This window comes from Lissotriton vulgaris, chromosome 3_1, assembly GCF_964263255.1.
Source record: "Lissotriton vulgaris chromosome 3_1, aLisVul1.2, whole genome shotgun sequence".
Classification (NCBI taxonomy): domain Eukaryota; kingdom Metazoa; phylum Chordata; class Amphibia; order Caudata; family Salamandridae; genus Lissotriton; species Lissotriton vulgaris.
The window spans coordinates 1,986,087,825-1,986,108,191 of record NC_141689.1 but is presented as its reverse complement, the minus strand read 5'-3'; positions in this window follow the sequence as shown (position 1 = coordinate 1,986,108,191).

The window sequence follows — 20,367 nt, the reverse complement described above, 5'->3', positions numbered from 1 at the left end:
AGGCAGTGGTCGCTGTCTCCACTTCGGCCTATCCGGTAAGAGTTTAAGAACTGGAATAATGGTAATGAGATAAAAGTGTAATCTAGAATGCTGCTTGTTCTGGTTGAGTGAAAGGTTGCGGCCAGGGGGTTGTCACCAGAGGTCCTTTCATTTAGGGCCCAGATGTTGAAGTGTTCCAGATCTTCTAGAATCTTATTAACTAGCTTTGTTTGTTTGGAAGTTTGTGAAGTCACTTATAGTGGAATATCCCAGATTGAATTATGGAATAGTGGCTCATCTTCTTGTGTAGCACCCATGAGATTAAGGGTGAAGTCCCCAGTAAGGACACCATTAGTTGGAGGTCTGTCCCTTATGCAGTTCTCCATGAGGTTACAAAGATCATTGGCTGCTTTTCTTTTCCTTCTCGGATGCACATAGACGTTAATTAGAATAAAGTCTGTATCGGCGATACCTGTTTTTGACAGATGAATGTTTACAGCCAACGATGCTGTAGTACAGTGGTTCCCAAACTTTTTTGACTCGTGGCTCCCTTGACCTAATTGGCAGTTGGCTGTGGATCCCCACCATTTTTTTTACCCGCGCACCGGGGTGCCACGGTGCACCCTTTGGGAACCACTGGTCTACATGAAGAATCAAGCCTATACGTGATGAAGGATTCAGAGAGTAGCCATCACTATCATAAAACTTTATTTGCAATCACAAATATCTTATAAAGTACATCTCAATGCATACAACACCATCATAGAGTAGCTTAAAGCATTCCCGCTAAAAGTAACCAGTCTAGAGAGACTCAAGGAGCTCTGTGGCATTACAAGAAGTTTACGTGGGATGGGCTCTGATCATGGGCCTCTGCAGATATGTTTCGGGGGGGGGCACATTTTTAACTTCATCACCATCCCCCTTGCACCCTTCTCCCCTCTGCCTTACACCCTTCTCGCCCTCCCCTTGCACCCTTCTCCCCAGCCCCCTTGCAATGATCTCCCTCTCCCCCTTATACCCTACTCCACCTTTGCCTTTCACCCTTTTCTACCTTGCACCATTTTCCCCTCTGCCTTGCACCCTTCTCCCCTCTGCCTTGCACCCTTCTACCCTCTGCCTTGCACCCTTCTACCCTCTGCCTTACACCATTCTACCCTCTGCCTTACACCATTCTCCCCTCTGCCTCGCACCATTCTCCCCTCTGCCTCGCACCATTCTCCCCTCTGCCTCGCACCATTCTCCCCTCTGCCTCGCACCATTCTCCCCTCTGCCTTGCACCCTGCTCCCCTCTCCATTGCTCCCCTCTCCATTGCACCCTGCTCCCCTCTCCATTGCATCCTGCTCCCCTCTCCATTGCACCCTGCTCCCCTCTCCATTGCACCCTGCTCCCCTCTCCAAGGAACCCTTCTCCCCTCTCCAAGGAACCCTTCTCCCCTCTGCCTTGCACCCTTCTCCCCTCTGCCCTGCACCCTTCTCCCTTCTCCCCTCTGCCCTGCACCCTTCTCCCCTCTGCCTTGCACCCTTCTCCCCTCTGCCTTGCACCCTTCTCCCCTCTGCCTTGCACCCTTCTCCCCTCTGCCTTGCACCCTTCTCCCCTCTGCCTTGCACCCTTCTCCCCTCTGCCTTGCACCCTTCTCCCCTCTGCCTTGCACCTTCTCCCCTCTGCCTTGCACCATTCTCCCCTCTGCCTTGCACCATTCTCCCCTCTGCCTTGCACCATTCTCCCCTCTGCCTTGCACCATTCTCCCCTCTGCCTTGTACCCTTCTCCCCTCTGCCTTGCACCCTTCACCCCTCTGCCTTGCACCCTTCTCCCCTCTGCCTTGCACCCTTCTCTCTGCCTTGCACCCTTCTCTCTGCCTCGCACCATTCTCCCCTCTGCCTCGCACCATTCTCCCCTCTGCCTTGCACCATTCTCCCCTCTGCCTTGCACCCTGCTCCCCTCTCCATTGCACCCTGCTCCCCTCTCCATTGCATCCTGCTCCCCTCTCCATTGCACCCTGCTCCCCTCTCCATTGCACCCTGCTCCCCTCTCCATTGCACCCTGCTCCCCTCTCCAAGGAACCCTTCTCCCCTCTCCAAGGAACCCTTCTCCCCTCTGCCTTGCACCCTTCTCCCCTCTGCCCTGCACCCTTCTCCCTTCTCCCCTCTGCCCTGCACCCTTCTCCCCTCTGCCTTGCACCCTTCTCCCCTCTGCCTTGCACCCTTCTCCCCTCTGCCTTGCACCCTTCTCCCCTCTGCCTTGCACCCTTCTCCCCTCTGCCTTGCACCCTTCTCCCCTCTGCCTTGCACCTTCTCCCCTCTGCCTTGCACCATTCTCCCCTCTGCCTTGCACCATTCTCCCCTCTGCCTTGCACCATTCTCCCCTCTGCCTTGCACCATTCTCCCCTCTGCCTTGCACCATTCTCCCCTCTGCCTTGTACCCTTCTCCCCTCTGCCTTGCACCCTTCACCCCTCTGCCTTGCACCCTTCTCCCCTCTGCCTTGCACCCTTCTCTCTGCCTTGCACCATTCTCCCCTCTGCCTTGCACCATTCTCCCCTCTGCCTTGCACCATTCTCCCCTCTGCCTTGCAACCTTCTCCCCTCTCCATTGCACCCTTCTCCCCTCTCCATTGCACCCTTCTCCCCTCTCCATTGCACCCTTCTCCCCTCTCCATTGCACCCTTCTCCCCTCTCCATTGCACCCTTTTCCCCTCTCCATTGCACCCTTTTCCCCTCTCCATTGCACCCTTTTCCCCTCTGCCTTGCACCCTTCTCCCCTCTGCCTTGCACCCTTCTCCCCTCTGTACCCACCCACCAAACGCTCTCCACCAGGCCCCTGAACCTGCACCCACCCAACGCTCTCCACCAGGCCCCTGAACCTGCACCCACCCAACGCTCTGCACCAGGCCTCTTACCCTGTACCCACCAAACGCCCTCTACCAGGCCTCTGATCCTGTACCCACCCAACGCTCTCCACCAGGCCCCTCACTCTGCACCTACCCACCCAACGCTCTCCACCAGGTCCCTGACCCCGCACCCACCCACTCAATGCTCTCCACCAGGCCTCTGACCCTGTACCCACCCAACGCTCTCCACCAGGCCTCTGACCCTGCACCCAGCCACCCAACGCTCTCCACCAGACCTCTGACCCTGCACCCACCCACACAACGCTCTCCACCAGGCCCCTGCCCCCAGACACCTGACCCTGCAGCCACCCACCCATCGGTCTCCACCAGGCCCCTATCCCTGCACCCACCCAAAGCTCTCCACCAGGCCCCTGACCCTGCACCCACCCACCCAACGGTCTCCACCAGGCCCCTGACCCTGCACCCACCCACCCAACGGTCTCCACCAGGCCCCTGACCCTGCACCCACCCAACGGTCTCCACCAGGCCCCTGACCATGTACTCGCCCACCCAACACCCTCCACCAGGCCCCTGACCCTGTACCCACCCACCCAACCCTCTCCACCAGGCCCCTGACCCTGCACCCACCCAACGGTCTCCACCAGGCCCCTGACCATGTACCCACCCACCCAACACCCTCCACCAGGCCCCTGACCCTGCACCCACCCACCCAACACTTTCCACCAGGCTCTTGACCCTGCACCCACCCACCCAATGCCTACTGTGGACCCGGCGCATTCAGACAAGACAGGCTCTCCTTGCAGAAAAATAGGGCAACAGCAGCCTCAGAGACTCACAGAGTGACAAGAAGAGTTCAAAATTGTGTCTAGTAGAAGTTTTGGCTCATCGTAAAGTAGGGCGGAGGGTTAATGTACCTGCTTCAAAGAACGTGTACCTTGCAGATCATAGAACTGAGTGAACTATGAGTAGCACTATAAAAACTATACATGATTTTTCCACATTTGTCTAATTACTTTGTGAATACAAATAACAATAAAGAATGCTTACAAACTGTGACAACATGCGTGCCTTTCTCAATGTTTCACTTTAAAACTATCTGATCATATAAATGGGTGTTCGGTCTCATGCAACAGGCGATTTCTAAAGGGTCACTGGAAAGACCACAAGGTTGTCCCTGTCCCCCCCCCCCCCAGAAATTTAGTGTCTCCTACGCCCCTGCTGAAAGATCTGCACTGGGGGCAGAGAAACAGGACAGGCAGCGCAATCGGGCTCACAGAAAAGGACAGGCTACTCCACCGGGGTACAGAAAAGAACAGGCTGCTCCACAGGGTCCCGAAAGCAGGACAGTCAGCTACATAGGGGCTCAGAGAAACAGGACAGGCTGCTGCACCGGGCTCAGAGAAACAGTCCAGATAGGAGCGAGAAGAAAACACCGGGAGATGCGTGCCCTGGGGCAATGTCTGCCACGTGTGAGAGCTAAAGGCTTTCTCCATCAATCAGTAATTGAGATGCAGAGTGACCTGGCAGCACAAAGGAGGGGGAGGAAATGCGGCTGCATTTTCAACGACCCAAATCCTGCACAGCGCCGCGGCGCCCCTGGCTTCTAATCACGGCGCACCAGGGCGCCGCGGCGCACACTTTGGGAACCACAGCTGTAGTAGATGGGCCGACTTCTTTTGCAGTCAGGATGCTTGTAGCCAATATGTAAGTTACTAGGCCACCTTGAGGGTGCCCATATTTAGCTATCCTTTTTGCGGCGGAGTGAAAGCGTAAGTAACCATGAAGGTGCGGGGGATCTGCAAGCCATGTCTCTTGTAGTGTCACGACGTCGAAGGTTCTAATATAGATCATAAACTCTGAGTCATTTTTTTTGGAAGCCAAGCCGTTAATATTCCATGAACATATTCTCAATAGGTCCTGGGTGTCCTCCCTTGGCTTAAGGCCGGTTTGTCAGTCGTTGGTATTTAGGGAGCTGGCTATCCATCTTAGGTCAGGCAGTCCAGATAATTGTGTGTTTTCGTCTCCGGTCCATTGGGTAGTGTTGATATGTTGGTCAGTGTTCTTTTCCCCCTGGCCCTGCCGCTCCTCTCAGGACAGAGATTCTGAGGCTTTTTGTAATAGCTTGTTCTGCCACCTTTTCCACCGGGACAAGGATTTCAGGGTATCTTGGCTTTGAGTATGGTTTTAGTGTGATCCCCCAGTTTTTAAAGGTCTCAGCTTCAGCTTGAATTTTCTGTGAAATTGCCAAAGTTGTCCAAGTTGCTTTTGTTTTTTCTCTGCCTCTACCCTCATTGACTATAAATTCAATGGATACCAGGTCAGAGCTTTTTACTTCTGCCAAGGAGAGAATATGGAATAGCAGCCGTAAGATGTTACCTCTGTTGAGTATGTTGTGTCTTCCTTGCGAGGTGTAGTCTCGGGTTAAACCAAATGGCACCTATTGCGTTTCTTTGTTCACTTGTCAGCCCACACTCCGTTTTAGGTTGGCTAGATTTCATATCCTCTGCTAGTCGTGTTACAGTTGTTTTAGCTTGATTGGCAGTAGGTGCGATGACTCTTAACTCAGGACCAAATATATGCTGATTTGGTGCAGACGGCTTGGCGTTTCTTTGTTCATTTGGCAACCCTCTCACTATTTTGGGTGGGCTAGGTCGCATATCCTCTACTAGTCGGGTTACAGTTATTTTAGCCTGGTTAGCGTTAAATGCAGTGACTCTTATCTCTCGGCCAAAAGCATGCTGGTTCGGTGCAGGCGGCCGCGCCAGATGATGATTGTCACCAGGCCTGAAGATGTGGCGCGTAAAATCCGCAGTCACCGTAGTGGCTGATTCTTCTTCTCTCTGTGCGGACGATGTTCCTTGAATAGTTGTAGATAGAGAGCTTTCTGGCAACCATTTGCCTTTCCCTACCTTTTCAGGTCCTGAAATTATCCCAGGATTTGTGCCCGGAGTATGTTCTTGCTCTTTAAGTTGCGGGAGATTGGGACCGGGCAGCCTGCTGCTTTTTGGCACCCGTTCCAAGCTGGGTTCCATGCTGGCCGCACCAGATTGGAGGCATGTGTTTTGTAGTCCTGTTTCGGCCTCTTTTTGTATGAGGTTCCTGTTTGTTTCCAAATTTTTTGTTTTGATTTTAATATTACGCCCCGTCCTATTAGAGGGGTGAGTTGGGGTTGTTACCTTGGCTGGAGACTCTGTTGTACTGATGCCTCCCTCAAATTCCGATAAACACGTGGCACGCTCAGGTTGTACTAAGCATTGTTCTATAGTTAGAATATTCCCAAAGAGATGCAGAAATCCTTTACGTTGAGTCAATTTTGTGTTTCCTGCCTTTGCGTTTTTTTGCTCGTCTTTGTTTGGCATTCATTTTTTAGCTTGTTTTTTCTTCCTCCGCGTTTTCAGAAAGTGGAGGTTCTGTTGTTCCAATTTAACTAACCCCTGTACTTATTGGTGTTATGGGTGAAGGGTCTCTTGTTTTAGAGTTGCTTTGTTTTTTACTCGCCTGCACTTTTTTGGTCATTGAATTATCTGTCCCAACATTGAAAGAGCCATTGCAGGGATTGCTTTGTTTGCACTTAGATGACCCTCTAAGCAGTTTGCACAAGTCGCTCAATATTGTTGGAAGTGTTGACAGTTTGTCGATGATTGGGCTGCATCCACATTCTCCTCTATAATTCCAAATTCCTTGTTGCGGCTGAACAAGTTTTTTTTTTTCAAGAAGTGTGTTTAGCGTGCCCAGCTTCCGATCGATGGCAACCACAAATACAGCCAGTGTGTCCAGTAGCGTTAATTGGCGTCCATTTTGTCTGATTGATAATTGAGGGTTTCAACCAGGAGTTGTGTTGTTTTAAGCAAACTGCACCATGCGCTTTCGTGCTTTGTATGTTTTGGGGTTTCATCATGATTCTCGGAGATTTTGGAGCTTTTTTGACCCATCTTTGATGCCTCTACATCCGTCACTGGCTGTTCATGTGAGCCATCACTTTTCGTAGTCGGCGTATTCAGCGTGTTAGTGTTTGTCTCACTTCTGCTTTTGTCTTGGGAATATGCAGCTAGTAGGTCTTCCCACTCTTCCTTTCCCAGATATGAGGATATTTCTATCACCTCTGACGGAGAGGTTGGTGGCCTGTCTGTATGGGCCAAATCCCTTCCAGGCCTTGACGTTCTGTTGTGGTCAATATGAGTTGAAGTTAAGCTTCCCAAAGTTGAATCATTCTCTTCCCACCGCTCCTTTTCGGTGATTACGTTTGCCTCTTGTGGTCCCCAAGATCCTTTGTTGCTTCTTGGCTTTTCACAATGCAGTTCATAGGTCCGTCAGTTTTGGCGCACATGCCGAGTATATTGCCCTCGCAAGAATTGTCATTGGCAATATTGCCGGGGTCTGTGAAGCTCTTGTGAGGTATGTCTGTAGGCTGGCTTTTTTTGTTGTTTGCCCTGTGCACTTGGATAGGGTTTGCTTCTAAAACAATTTTCATTCCGGGCTTTATCCCGTTGGTTGTAACGTCCCTAATGATGCAGCTTTTGTCGCGCTGGGGGGGTTGATGTCACTTGTGGTGAACCTCTAGCTGTGGGGCTAGGGCTAGGGCTTGCCTTGCTGTTGTTATCCGGAAGTGGGCCAATATGCTGTGCTGGCTTGGGGAGCTGTGATGGTTCAATGGGTTGCTGTAAGCCTGAGGTTTCATTGATGTTTGAGAGTAGTGTGTCCCCCGCATTTTTTAGAAAATAGAACTTTGTGTATATTTTTGGTTGGAGCATTGCGAGGCTGATTTTTAATTTGCTATTCTTTTCTACTTTTGTCGTTTGTTCACTTCTCAGGTTGTTAGAGTCGGATTTGCCGGTTGTTATATCAGCTATATCAAGCAATGAACATTCGCTCTGAGTTGTTTGCCTGGGTTTGGACGGTGGCTCTGCTCTTGTCTCATCGACCGCTTTCAGGGATCGTTTGCGTTCATTTGTGCATTTATTTGTGCCTCCTTTGCTCGTGGGGCATCAACAAACACGCCCTGATCTCATACCGCACGGGTGGTCTGGCCGTCAGGGTGGCTTCCAGTAGCGTCCAGTAACCAACAAGCAGGAAAAATATGTTATTGGTTAATGTCTTCCAAAACAGCCTCAGGGATCGGAAAAATTGACTGGTGCTTGACAATTGGCAGGTCTGGTGAATCTTGAGAGTTCGGCGTTCCTGATACGAGTCTCTGGCTTCTGCCACCTGATGCCTGTCTGTGGGTTCTCAGTCTGTAGTGGCTCTTCCACCACCGAGCCTTCTCTGCAGTAGCTGCACTGACTAAGCGCCTCAGCACCTCTATTCCTTTGACATGCAATGGCTTTCCTTGGAGCCCCACTTCTCCCCACTGAAGTATGTGCAGTATCATACATTGTATGAGGAGCAGCGTGGCCCTCCGCCTACTGTCCTGGAGTCCACGACGCCCAGACAAGGTTGCTGCAGTGTCCTGGGGGGAAACAGCCATTATAACGCAGTCATAACCACGCGTGATCGTCACCACTAAGCCATTAGCATGCATTTTGGGACATATTATGAGGAAAACAAGATAGATTATTGCCGCTTTATCGCCACTTTCCTGCTGATAAAAGCGGGGATAATGTATCGCCTTTTGTTGATATCGCCTTTTGTTGATAATATGGCTGAAATTCGTTTTATTAATGTAATTGTTTACTTACCTGCAACCATCCAGATTCCGTTGTTTATCACCCCTCACCCTGCCCCTCCCCCGCCCCCCCTGCCTAACCCATCGCAAGTCCCTCCACGGGCCGCGGCTGAAAGACGCGGGGTGATCTAGTGATTTACCACAGAGTTGTGGGGAAGCCTTGGTGAGACGCACGCTCACGAACGAGTGCGCACTTCACCAAAGAAGTTCCGGAGTTCAGAACGGTTTTCAATTGCTCCTTAGACATTCCTCAAGAGAAATTGGAAATATTTCTGTGAGAGTTAAAGATTGTTGTTTGACAAGTTAGTGAGTAAGTAAACTTACCTGACATTATAGACAATATTGAATGTACTCAGTTGATGTATTTTCTCTAACTTAAAACAAGAAACGATAACATTCGTGTAAGGGAGGTCTTAAGGGAAAAGCACACATTAAGTTAGAAATAGTAGGAAGATTTTTGAGATTTAAGAAGGAACATTAATGAAAAACATAAGATATTGAAGGATTGAGAGAATAGATAACGAGCAACTGCATAAAGAAAAGTTAGTAGAAGAACACGATGATAAGATCTCTTTATTTAGATATAATACAAATATCTTTAAAAGAAGAAAATTACAAAATTCACATTATATACAAACTATTAAAAATGAAAAAGAAAACAAGGCGATCAGTTAGACAACCATAATAATACTAGGCATGTACCACATCCTAAACCTCATAATTCCATCGCATATTAAACATTTTTTAAACGCAATATGCAAAACTGTTCACCCCATTTTGCTTACACTGACAGTCAATAATATCATACATGTAAAAGACAAACCAGTGTTCTTAGAGGTACCACTAGGTGTGTCGGCCAGGCGTAAGGGAATGTATTAAATGATTTAAACAATAAAATAAGGGAAAAGCATTAGCAGGACCTCTTTTGCATAAAATTACGGTATGCTTGCTGAATAAAAATTGTTAATCCTATATTTAAATCTGTATTTTCAGAGTTCAGAGCCGCAATGATGGCTTGCCTACAGGTCCGAACACCCAGCCTGTTCTATTCTGCTTTGAGTTTGCACCTGCATTGGAAATTAAGGGCTGGACAAAGGCAGACCACGTGTAACAGAGTTTCAGCTGTCTTGCCGCACCCTCTACAGGTTAGGTTTTCCACCGTACGTCGCCAGGGGGGCAGATCTTGCAAAAAAATCGCCAATCACCCATTCTAATGGCCATAAGGCTGCGTTTTAAATTCAGTGAATATGTGCAAGACAGGTAGATGGCGGGGCTAACCGTCTGTAAGAATTTACAAGAGTCCAAGCATGGCTGCGTTTGGAAAAGAGGGCTTTGTCCGTAATGAGTGAGCTCATTCTCACACATTTTTTAATACCGGTTTTGAACGCTGTCTGGCTGGGGTTAAGGGCCCATAAGTCACTCGCTGACATTTGATGGACAGAGTCCTTGAAAAAGCGACCAAACGCACCTCCTGGGTTTTTCTGGGTGATTTCTAGCCAGACAAAGGTTTCTAATGTACCTAAGTCCGCTTGTCTCAGTTTATGACAGAGGATGAGGTATGCGCCGATGTTCGAGGCCTCATAATTTTTTAGGCCCAGCTCTAGTCTTGTCTGGGCTGCAGATGCGGAATTTGGCAGATGGAGAACCTTTTTATAGATTTTAGTCATATGTTGATTTAAAGCAGTGTTCAGTTTGCCCCTAAATATCCCTATGCCGTATGATAGGACACAAGCAAATTAGTAACATAAAAATTAAACAATAAACTGAGAGTCCTAGGTTAATGAATGTTACGTAATTATAGTTGTATAATTTTGCAAAGGGCTAAAACTCTACTAATAGAATGTTATTAGATAATAGCATTTATTCTTTATTTTTTGTAGGCCAAAATAGGTGAAAACTGTAGTTTTGTATTATATATTACGAAAAGTAATAAAATTAACTGTTTATATTTTTTTTACAAGGAGCACGAACATAAAGGGAAAATTATGGAAAGTGAACAGCCTCATACTCAGGATATTTTGGATATTACTTTGAGTATAATTGAAGAACTAATTGTATCTGTCACAGGCAATGAGATTGAAGAAGGAGAAATTAGCGCTGCCGACATGAATTGTGATTTTGAAGACAAAAGCTTTGATGGAGATTTTCTGGAAGTTTTAGATTATATTGACATTGGAGTACAAATTTAATCAGAACCTGCTGACGAGGAAATTGATCTGAATGACATATCTGATGAAGTTGCATTGGAATGTCTGTTAAATGATGAGATGCTACAAGAATACATTTATTGTTGAAAAATAATAAAGGTTTGAGCACTATCTACTAATGTATTTATTGTGCTAAAAGTGAAGCAGTTATAGATTCAGTTATATATTCTTTAAATGTTTGTATTTATTTAAAATATGCAAAGTGGGTTTGAGGGTATCGATTGCTTAAAATCCCTATGGAGTATACATGCAGACTTGTATGCAGCTGCAAACTTGTGCTCTATGCTTTCAATTGCCCAGTCTGTATCCTTAGACTTCCTGCAAACACTGTGACAATGCTGTTTTAGTATTGTAGTGAGCGAGTCAGCAGTATGTTCTTTTTCATTGTACCTTGGTAAAACTGACACTGTAATAAATTTAGTGAGGACCTTTTTTTGCAGAAGTGTAATGATCTAGTCAGTATTTAGATACTCGTGGATTAAAAGAGGTCTTAGTGCATAGGCTGTTTCAAAACTTTATAGACTGTGCATGCACTGTTCCATGCACCAGCAAACATATGTTTTATAGGTTCAATCCTTCAATGTGTATTCTCATACTTCTAGAAAACATTCTCACACTACTGTTTCAATATTGTAGTGAGTCATTCAGCAGTATGTGTTTATCTGTATACTGTGGTACAACTGAGGCTGTTATAAATTCAATCAGGTTCTTTCCTTGAAGTCTTGTAATCATCCACTCACTATCTAAGTGCTCATGCATTAAAATAGGCCTTAGGGCATAGACTGCTTCAAAACCCTTATAGATGATGTATGCAGTCTTCTATGTACTTGCAACTTTGTATTTTATACGTTCAATGTATTAGTTTGTATAGTTACACTTCCAGCAAACACTCTGTCACTGTTGTTTTCATTTTGGAGTGACTCATTTATTTGTATGTAGTAATCCTATCACTACATTTAAACACTAATGGGCAAATATACAATAACTGGCATATCCCCAGGAATATGTCAGTTATTGTGCTACGTGACACCACCACCATGGATGCGCCGTATATACAATGTGGTGTACCATGGGACAAAAATGGCACATATATGTGATGTATCTGTGTTGTGAAGGTTGTGCATTGTTTGAGTAATGTTGCAAGTGCAACGCATCTCCAGCAATGCTCTGGGGGCCCTATTCTCAGACTGCTGTGTCAATCCTTACACCTGCTTCAAGGTAGTGTAGGGTTTTGACACAGCATGAGGCCAAAAGTGACAAAGTAAAATCTTGTAGATTTCCGTCAGCCACTTTTAGGAGGTGTTCCTGTGCCAGAACGCCCCAACCCCATGTAGGAATGTCTCTTTCTGGTACCGGGATTTACAATGTGACGCACCTTCCAGATAAGTCACATTCTAAACACCACTGCTTCATCTGAAAAGTGATGCAACGGCGGTGTAAAAGAGGAACAAGGGTGTTGTAAATCTGCATCTAACAAACACTTACAAATTCACCCAGGCAGTTTCACTAGCAGTGTATTCTTTTTGAATTTACTTTTGTTATTATTTTACGTTAAAAATATGAAATGTAACTTTAAAAATAAAATAAATATAAGTATTTATAATAAAAATTTAGAAAATGTCTATAAAAAAAAAGAAATATAATACTTAGTACATTTTAAAATTATCATTTACAAAACCTTAGAAATTTACTGAAATAGGTTTCAGGCACGTTATAGTTAGGAATTAGCATTTAAAAAACCTTACAAATTTAATTCACTGAAAAATCCATAGGTTTCAGGCACGTTATAGTTAGGACTTAGCATTTAAAAAACCTTAGAAATTCACTGAAAAACCATAGGTTTCACCCATGTTATAGTTGGCTGGACATTTCTCTCATACAAAACCATTGAAATTCCTCCATTATAGTTAGGTCAGCTAACTATAACTCTCACGCCCGCAATGCACTACTGATGATGTCACATATTACGTCACTCATGACATGGTCAGTGACATCACTCATGCCCAACAGGGGCTTCTCAACAAAATGCAGGTGTTGCAAAATGCGGCAGCTAGACTTCTGACGGGCATACCGAAGTATGCCTCCATCTTTAAAGCCCTGGCTGGCTTTGGCCCTGCTTTCATTTCTTCCCTTCTTCACCGCTATCTTCCTTCGCGCAACCTTCACTCTTCTTACTTGGCCCTACTCACAATTCCTACCTTCAACCGCAAAAGACATGGTGGCCTTAGATTTTCTTTTCTTGCCCCTTCCCGCTCGAATGCACTTTCCTTGGAGCTGAGACTTACTACTTCTTACCCTTGCTTTAGATCCCTCCTGAAAACTCGGTTCCACCAAGCCCATGGATAATCACTCTCTTTCTTAATTACCTAAACTGCTGAATGTTTGTTTACCCTGTGCTCACAGCGCCATGAAACTGTTGGGTGTAAGTGCGCTATAAAAGTACTTTTAACATAACATTTAATGTAACATCTCGTCCGAAATCACAAAACAACTCTGGCTGCCACTGCGGAAGCGGATTTCTTTTAAGGCCTTGTGTCTTGTCTTTAAAGCCTTGCAAGGCCTGCGGCCTGCTTGCCTGAAGAAGTACTTTCAATGGTATCTCCCTCCCAGACATCTAAGGTGATCTGGGCTGCGGTTGGTCAAAGTCCCTGGCATAAATAAGGCTCGGTGGGGAGGCAGGAGCATTGTGTTGGGGGCAACGAAGGCCTGGAATGACTTGCCCGCTCGCCTTGAAGAACATGACAGATTTGATGGCTTTTAGGAGAGGCATTAAAATGTGCCTGTTTACACAGTAATTACACAGTATTTTCTATTCTGGCTTTAACCTTTAGGAGTATTCATCGAGTGCCAGGACACCTTCAGGTAACAGCGCGCTGTATAAATGCTAAAAATAAATAAAACACAATTTCCCCATACAATTTTCCATAGGAACCTTTAGCCTCAGCTACAGCCCGAACTGCTGAACGGAATCACACCAAATTTGGCAAAGAGGTAGCTCTTGGTTCAGACCCATACCTTTTGGTTAAATGGTGTACATCTGTTCAGTAGTTCTTGAGAAAATCAAAAGTAAAATCACATATATATCTATGGCCGCAGAGGATCCGCGCACCCTGCCAAGCACAAGCTGTATGCTAATTGGCTGTCAACACTCCAAACCAGGAAGTGTTGGCAACCATCTTGTGCCTCAATAGAACCGAGGCACAAGAAAACAGAAGAAAAAACACGCAAAAACGCAAAAAGGTGGCAGGGTAGAAACACCCTGACCCCCTAGGCCTGCTCAGGAGTCCCACAAGGACCCCCAAGGCTCAGAAAAATGGGATGATCCACGCAGGGTGCATGGATCCTGCCAATAATAAAAAAAAGACGAAGCACTGGGCCCCCCCCGGGGCTTCAATATTCATGGGTGGTGTGAGGTTTAAGCTTCCTCGCGGTCTGACGCGAATATACAATGACCCATCCCCCGAAACCTTCATCTCTGATTTTAGATTTTACAGAGGATTGATGTTCTCACGCGGGGAAGGGAAATTAGGAAGGGAACAGCAGGGAAGGAGATCGGTAAAGAAAAAGTTAGTAGACAACAAAATATTTGTAAATGCACAAAATACAGTTTAGAACTATCCAAGTTGTATTTTGAATAAGCTCTCTAAGCAGTAATTCTTTTTCATTAAACGTCTGACTGTTTAACTGCTCAAAGATAGAACTTAGCTTCACTCACGATTTGACTATGTGTGGCTTTTCCTTTCATGTACAAAACATACTTGTCCAAGTTTACAGTTTTGTCTTTTTAATGCAGTCAGGCTAAAATCTATGCATATATAATCATAGGCTAAATACTGGTCCCACAGTTTTTGATATAAAAGGTTAAGGCACGTTAGCTTGGTAAATATGCTAATGAGCTTGAGAACACAAAAGAAACACTGTAGGCTTTAGTTTGTTTTTGTTTGTAACTATGCAAAAGACTTAGGAACACAAAATAAACACCGATTGGCCTTTGCTCGGTTAGTTTGGTAAATATGCAAATGAACTTAAGCATAAAAGATCAACGCTGTGAGCTGTTTGCTTGATTTATTCGGTAATATGCAAATTAGTTAAAAGACACAAAACGGTTTTGCAATACACTGGCTTTGTAAGATAGTATCCTCTTACCTGCAGAGCACGACCTACTCTGCCTAAAATGCGAGGATCAAGAGGTTTCACTGCGGGAGCCTGCACGTACCTCCAGAGAACAGCGGATGTGAGCGAAGGCTGCGGGAGCCAGCTTAACTCACAAATGGCTCTGGGAGGTTCCAGGTGCAGAGAAGCTTGCTCGCAAAAGCCCTGTGCCCGAATGAAAAGAATGAGCTCACCGACCTGCACAATAGGATCCTGGATGTTGGGGAAAACCTGAATCAAAGCACAAAGCTCCTCAGCCGTTGATGCCAAAAGAATAGTGAGCACGGGAGAAAGGTCGTGGTAGCTGACGTTAGCGTGGCCACGCTCCCTGTGCAGCTCACACAAAGGCTGCTGGGAGATGCAGTTCAAATAAGGGAAAGACTTCCTGAAAAAGAATGAAGAGTGTAAGAATGGCCCTGAACAATAAGTAACAGTTCAATAGTCACTCAGGGCTCATACATCACGCTAGGCTCACAAACTAAAGGCAGCAATTCAACAGTATATGAAATCTGTGCATGGTGTTAAGGTATGAAGGCATAGAATACAGATAAAACACATTAACATAAATGAGAGCAAAGCAACCACCAATGACCCAAGGAAGCAGACTCATGTGCTTTGCCACAAAAGAGTTTATCACACAATGGCATGCATGCGTGAATGGTGAGTGGGGAGGGTCCTAGACCGCGTGTTGCTTCCTTAATCCTGACAGGTGGGGGGGCTCAAAGGCCCCCCAAAGCCCTGGGGACCACCACCCCGCTGGGCTCCCTTAAAATATAATCGGGGGCTCACATCCCCCCCAGCCTCTGGGAGCTCACAGTCCCCCCGCAGCCACCACCACCCCGGGGCTTTTTAAAAAATAAACTTGTGGTGGGCGCTTGAGCACCCCCACACGCCCCGGGGACCGCCACCTCCCTGGGGCACTAAGTATTATAATTAGGGGGTCCATGATGGACCACCACCCCCCGGGCTTTGTAATTGGTGGAAGAGGGACCGCGTGGCCCCCCTCTGGAGCCTGTCATGGCCCTGTGGACCGCCACCCCCAGGGCCGGCTTCTGCAGTGTCCCTGGGTGATGTCATCAGTTATGTCATTTGCGATGTCATCAGTGATGCCATGAGTGATGTCACTGACCATGTCATGAGTGATGTAATATGTGACGTCATCAGCAGTGCATTGCGGGCACACGTGTGATAGTTAGCTGAACTAAGTATAACGGTGTAATTTCAATGGTTTCGTACGAGTGAAATGTCCAGCTAACTATAACGCCCCCGAAAACTATGGTTTTTCAGTGAATATATGTATATCTATATATATTGCACTAAGTGTATTTTCATGTTATGTATATGTTTACTATACATACCAAGTGTAAAGTTTTTTGTATTGTCTTTTTAATTACAAATGCAATTACATATCTTGAACTAGAAAAGATGTTTAAACTGGGGTGTAAAATACTTATCCCCAACAGATCCCATGAGTTGAGCTGAACTTTCTCTCAACACATCGGTCTATCTTCTGGCATTCTGCTCTGTTCAACATCTACTGGGCTCCATTTTTAGGCAACTTGAAGAATGCAATGTGGACGTGCAGCCCAGTATTGCTGACACATTGACCTTTATAAAAATGTATGAGAACTTGTACTAGAGGATCCACTTGAAACACTTCCGCTTGTTTGGAATTCTCTCTTTTTGTCTTTCTGCACCTTGCCCTCATTTGCATACTTAAAAAAATTGACCACGGCAGCTTTGTTACAAACGTCTCTCAATTAATAGGACGTGCAGCAACTTGAGACTCCTCTGGAGGAATGAACACTACACAAATGTAATCAGTACCCATAGTAGTGTATAGGAGCATATGGATATACATAATATTCAATGGAAAAAATTAGAATATGTGATTTTCTGTGTGTTCAATTGGATGATAACTCAACACTTATATTCTGCTACACTTATATTCTGCATGCCTTAAGAACTGAGCAAACTGAAAGCTATCAACATCGTATGCATTCTTAGGTAATTTAAAAATGGTAAACTGTGCATTACACCCTACACACAAATGCTAGATTTAAAAGTGTCCTTGAGCTGAATTTGCATTCCTTAAACCCGTGAAACCCATTTCCAATACCTTCCTTGCAAAGCAGTCTATTAAAACATTACTATATCGACCTGCCTAAATGGTGTACTGGCTACACACACTATAATATTGAATAATTTACATGAATCAATATCTCCTGAAATGTGCAAAAATTCAACCTCTTCTGTGGGCTAAACTAAACTAAGAAAACAGAAGTAAAATGAAGTGGTTAATTATGATGAATGCATATTCTAATCAAAGGCCATAGTAGAATTTCAATACACCAGCAAAAATGAACGTGCATAAACCTATTTTTATCAACACCTCACGAAAACATAATTTATGTTACAGTCAGTTGATGTGAGTCTTTAGCAGTTTTTTATTTGTGCAACACCTAAAACATTATGTGAAGGCACACATCTTTACAGGTACGCCACTTATTGACGATGTGGATAGACAGTGAATCATAATGCTGAGGTTCAAAACCACTAAGTCCTTTAAGTTTAATTTAATCCATTTTTTATACACATAATAATAAAACAGAGCTGGGGGAGAGCGTCATTTTATGTAAAGATGTGTAACTGTAGATAGCATTTAGATGACATGCACATACAGATAGGGAATTTCCCACTTTGAGATTCCATTTGACAACTCATAACCTTTTCCATTCATTCCTTCTTAAGGAAAGAGAAAAAATTTTTTAGGGACTTTGTTAATATACTATTATATTTGTACTGTGTCACATGTAGGTATCCATAGAGAATGGATGGCATTAGAATGCAGATGTTCATAAACTGATATCTGAGATACTGTTCAGAATGGTTCTGATCCAGGCGACCATATCCAATATTGGAAATTCTGCCCAAACCACTGAAAAAGTTTGAGAGAAGTGTTTTTCCTGAAGCAAAAACAACTAAAAGAGACAATGTAGATGGCAATCTTTCTTTGAATACATCACATCTTCACGTTCTGTGTACATGTGACTCCGGAGTCCTTTCCACATAGAATAATCTGTGTTCTGTTCCAAAAGACACTAGGGGTCAGATGTACAAAGGTTTTTTTAGGTCATGTGTATCGAGCCGTTTGTGAATGGAAAAAAGCATTTATTTTAGGTACAAAGCCCTATTGTAAATTTTGGTAACCTATTACCGAATCACAAAATGGGTTTTAGATTCAGTATTAGTAACAGGTTTGTTAAGAGCATTCCTTCCTAATACCGAATCACAATGGTACGTGTGAATGATTTGCGCCTGAAATGCAGTCGCAAAACATTCACATTTTACTGCCTACTTGAAGTCCGTGGCTGGTAACCCATCTGAAAAGCCATCCCAAAGGGACCTCTTCCCCTTTGTGAAAGTTTTTGAAACCCTAGTTTTGGCTGGTGATCCATTATGAACTTTGTTCTGATTCGCTGCTAAACTCAGGGCGCTACAGCACTACTATTCCTCTCACCATTAGCACTAACACTAAGCCCAACCCTTACCTGAACCCACATTATAAATCCACTTTGCCCCTGAAACTAACACTCATGTCCTTGCCATGATATTAATGAGTATTGGAGCATGCCGATACTGCTAGCAGAGAAGACATTTTATTTTTGATGCTAAAATGTTTGCCCTCTGTATTTAAATTTCATGATAACTTTACATTTGATCTTAGAAAGTTGCTTGAATGTAAAAGTGCTAAAATCATAGGAGCCCAAATGTTACATTGAGATGCTACTTCATTAACATGTCTTACATCTGCAAGTGAACGCCGTCAAGTCCTATAATATTTTGAGTGTAATGCGTTATAAATCCAAAAAGTGCTTAACGATGTACAGAAATGCTTGTAATTGATACTACGCGTTAACAGGCCATGGGCAAATAAAGGTGTGGTTTAGATACAAATATCAAGATTGGTAATGGAAAACTTTGAAATTCTGAAAAAAGTGCTTACCCGGAAGATACCATATTTTCTGACTGCAGAAACACTGTCTAAAGATGTTCGGTAAATGAAAATTAAAAATTACTACGATATTCAGTGGAGTTGGCATCTCACATGAACGCCTAAGGTCCTTATGACGAGTTTGGTGACCCAATGGAGGCAGTACGCCAGACCCGTGGTCTGCCCACTGCCTTACGACTGTAGCAGTTGGACAATCACAGGACCACTGCTGCTGCCAGGGATCCACAAATCCTGGTGGTGGCCCAGCGGTCTGAGGCACTATGAAAAGTGTGGCAGTGAGGAAACAGAGGGGGCCCTAAAAGGACCCCCTGTTACCTCTGCACCATGGAGTGCTTGCAAGGGGGGCACGGTCATGTCATGTCATGTCTATTTTTAATGCAAATTTCTCTATACGCTCATTTGTAGTAATATTCTTCAATCGATAGCTCACTATGTCCTCTCCAAGCGGCAATTAATAGTTAGGACTCATGTTTTGGAATTAATCAGCCTTATTTTGTACGTCCTAACTCTTATTGACCCTGGAGGTGGAAGAAAACACATTTCTGAGCATTATGGGGTGCACATCTCTTAGGTAAGGTAAAGCCACTAGGGTGAGTGTCTAACAAGTTTCATTGCTCCGTCCATCATCTCCTTGTGTTTGCTTTGTTTAACCCAAGCTTATATCTTAATTCATGAGATGTTCCAAATGAAATAAACATTGAGGTGTGTTCAAATAAAGTGCATGTTTTCTGGCAGGTCCTAATTCCATGTCTATAGAAAAAGTGCTAGTGCAAATCAAAAAGTGCTATGTGTGTGTGCAAAGTCTTTGTTTGTACAAAGTTCTCAATCCATTATTTTATCTTTGAATCAAGTTTAAGATTAATACATTGAAGTTTCGGTTTCAATATTCATAAGGCCTTAAAAACTTGATGTTTGATGAAAAGTCTGCCTAATATAATATGTACATGATGGGATCTAGAGCCCTAGATCCAATGCATTTTTGTTAGTTTGGGACACAATTGCGGTCTGAATACCCGCTTTTGAAAATATTTATTCATGTTTCATTGTGCAAATCATTATTTAATTTTTATCTATATTTTAATGCCGAGAGTTAATCAAACATTTGCCCTACCGAAGACCCCACATCTGATATCACGGGAAGCACGGATTTTTATGAATTAACACCAGTATGTATACTGCATATTGTAAACATGACTCAAAAATAAATAAATAAATAAATATAAATAGATGAATAAATATATCAATAAATACATACTTATTAAAATCATTCACCAAGTCATGTTTATATTAGAAAAAAGGGGGTATAGTGTATGCTATAATGGAAATTGGTTAATTTTAAGCAAAATACACTATAAATAGAAATTATCTAATGTAAAATTTTTGTTATGCAGTAACTTGAGACTATTCTTCTCAGTATTGTCCCTGATACTGTATTTGGTGTTTTGTCAGTTTGCACCTCCTTAACTTGAGCAAGTATGCAAATCCTCCTAGATATTAAGACCATT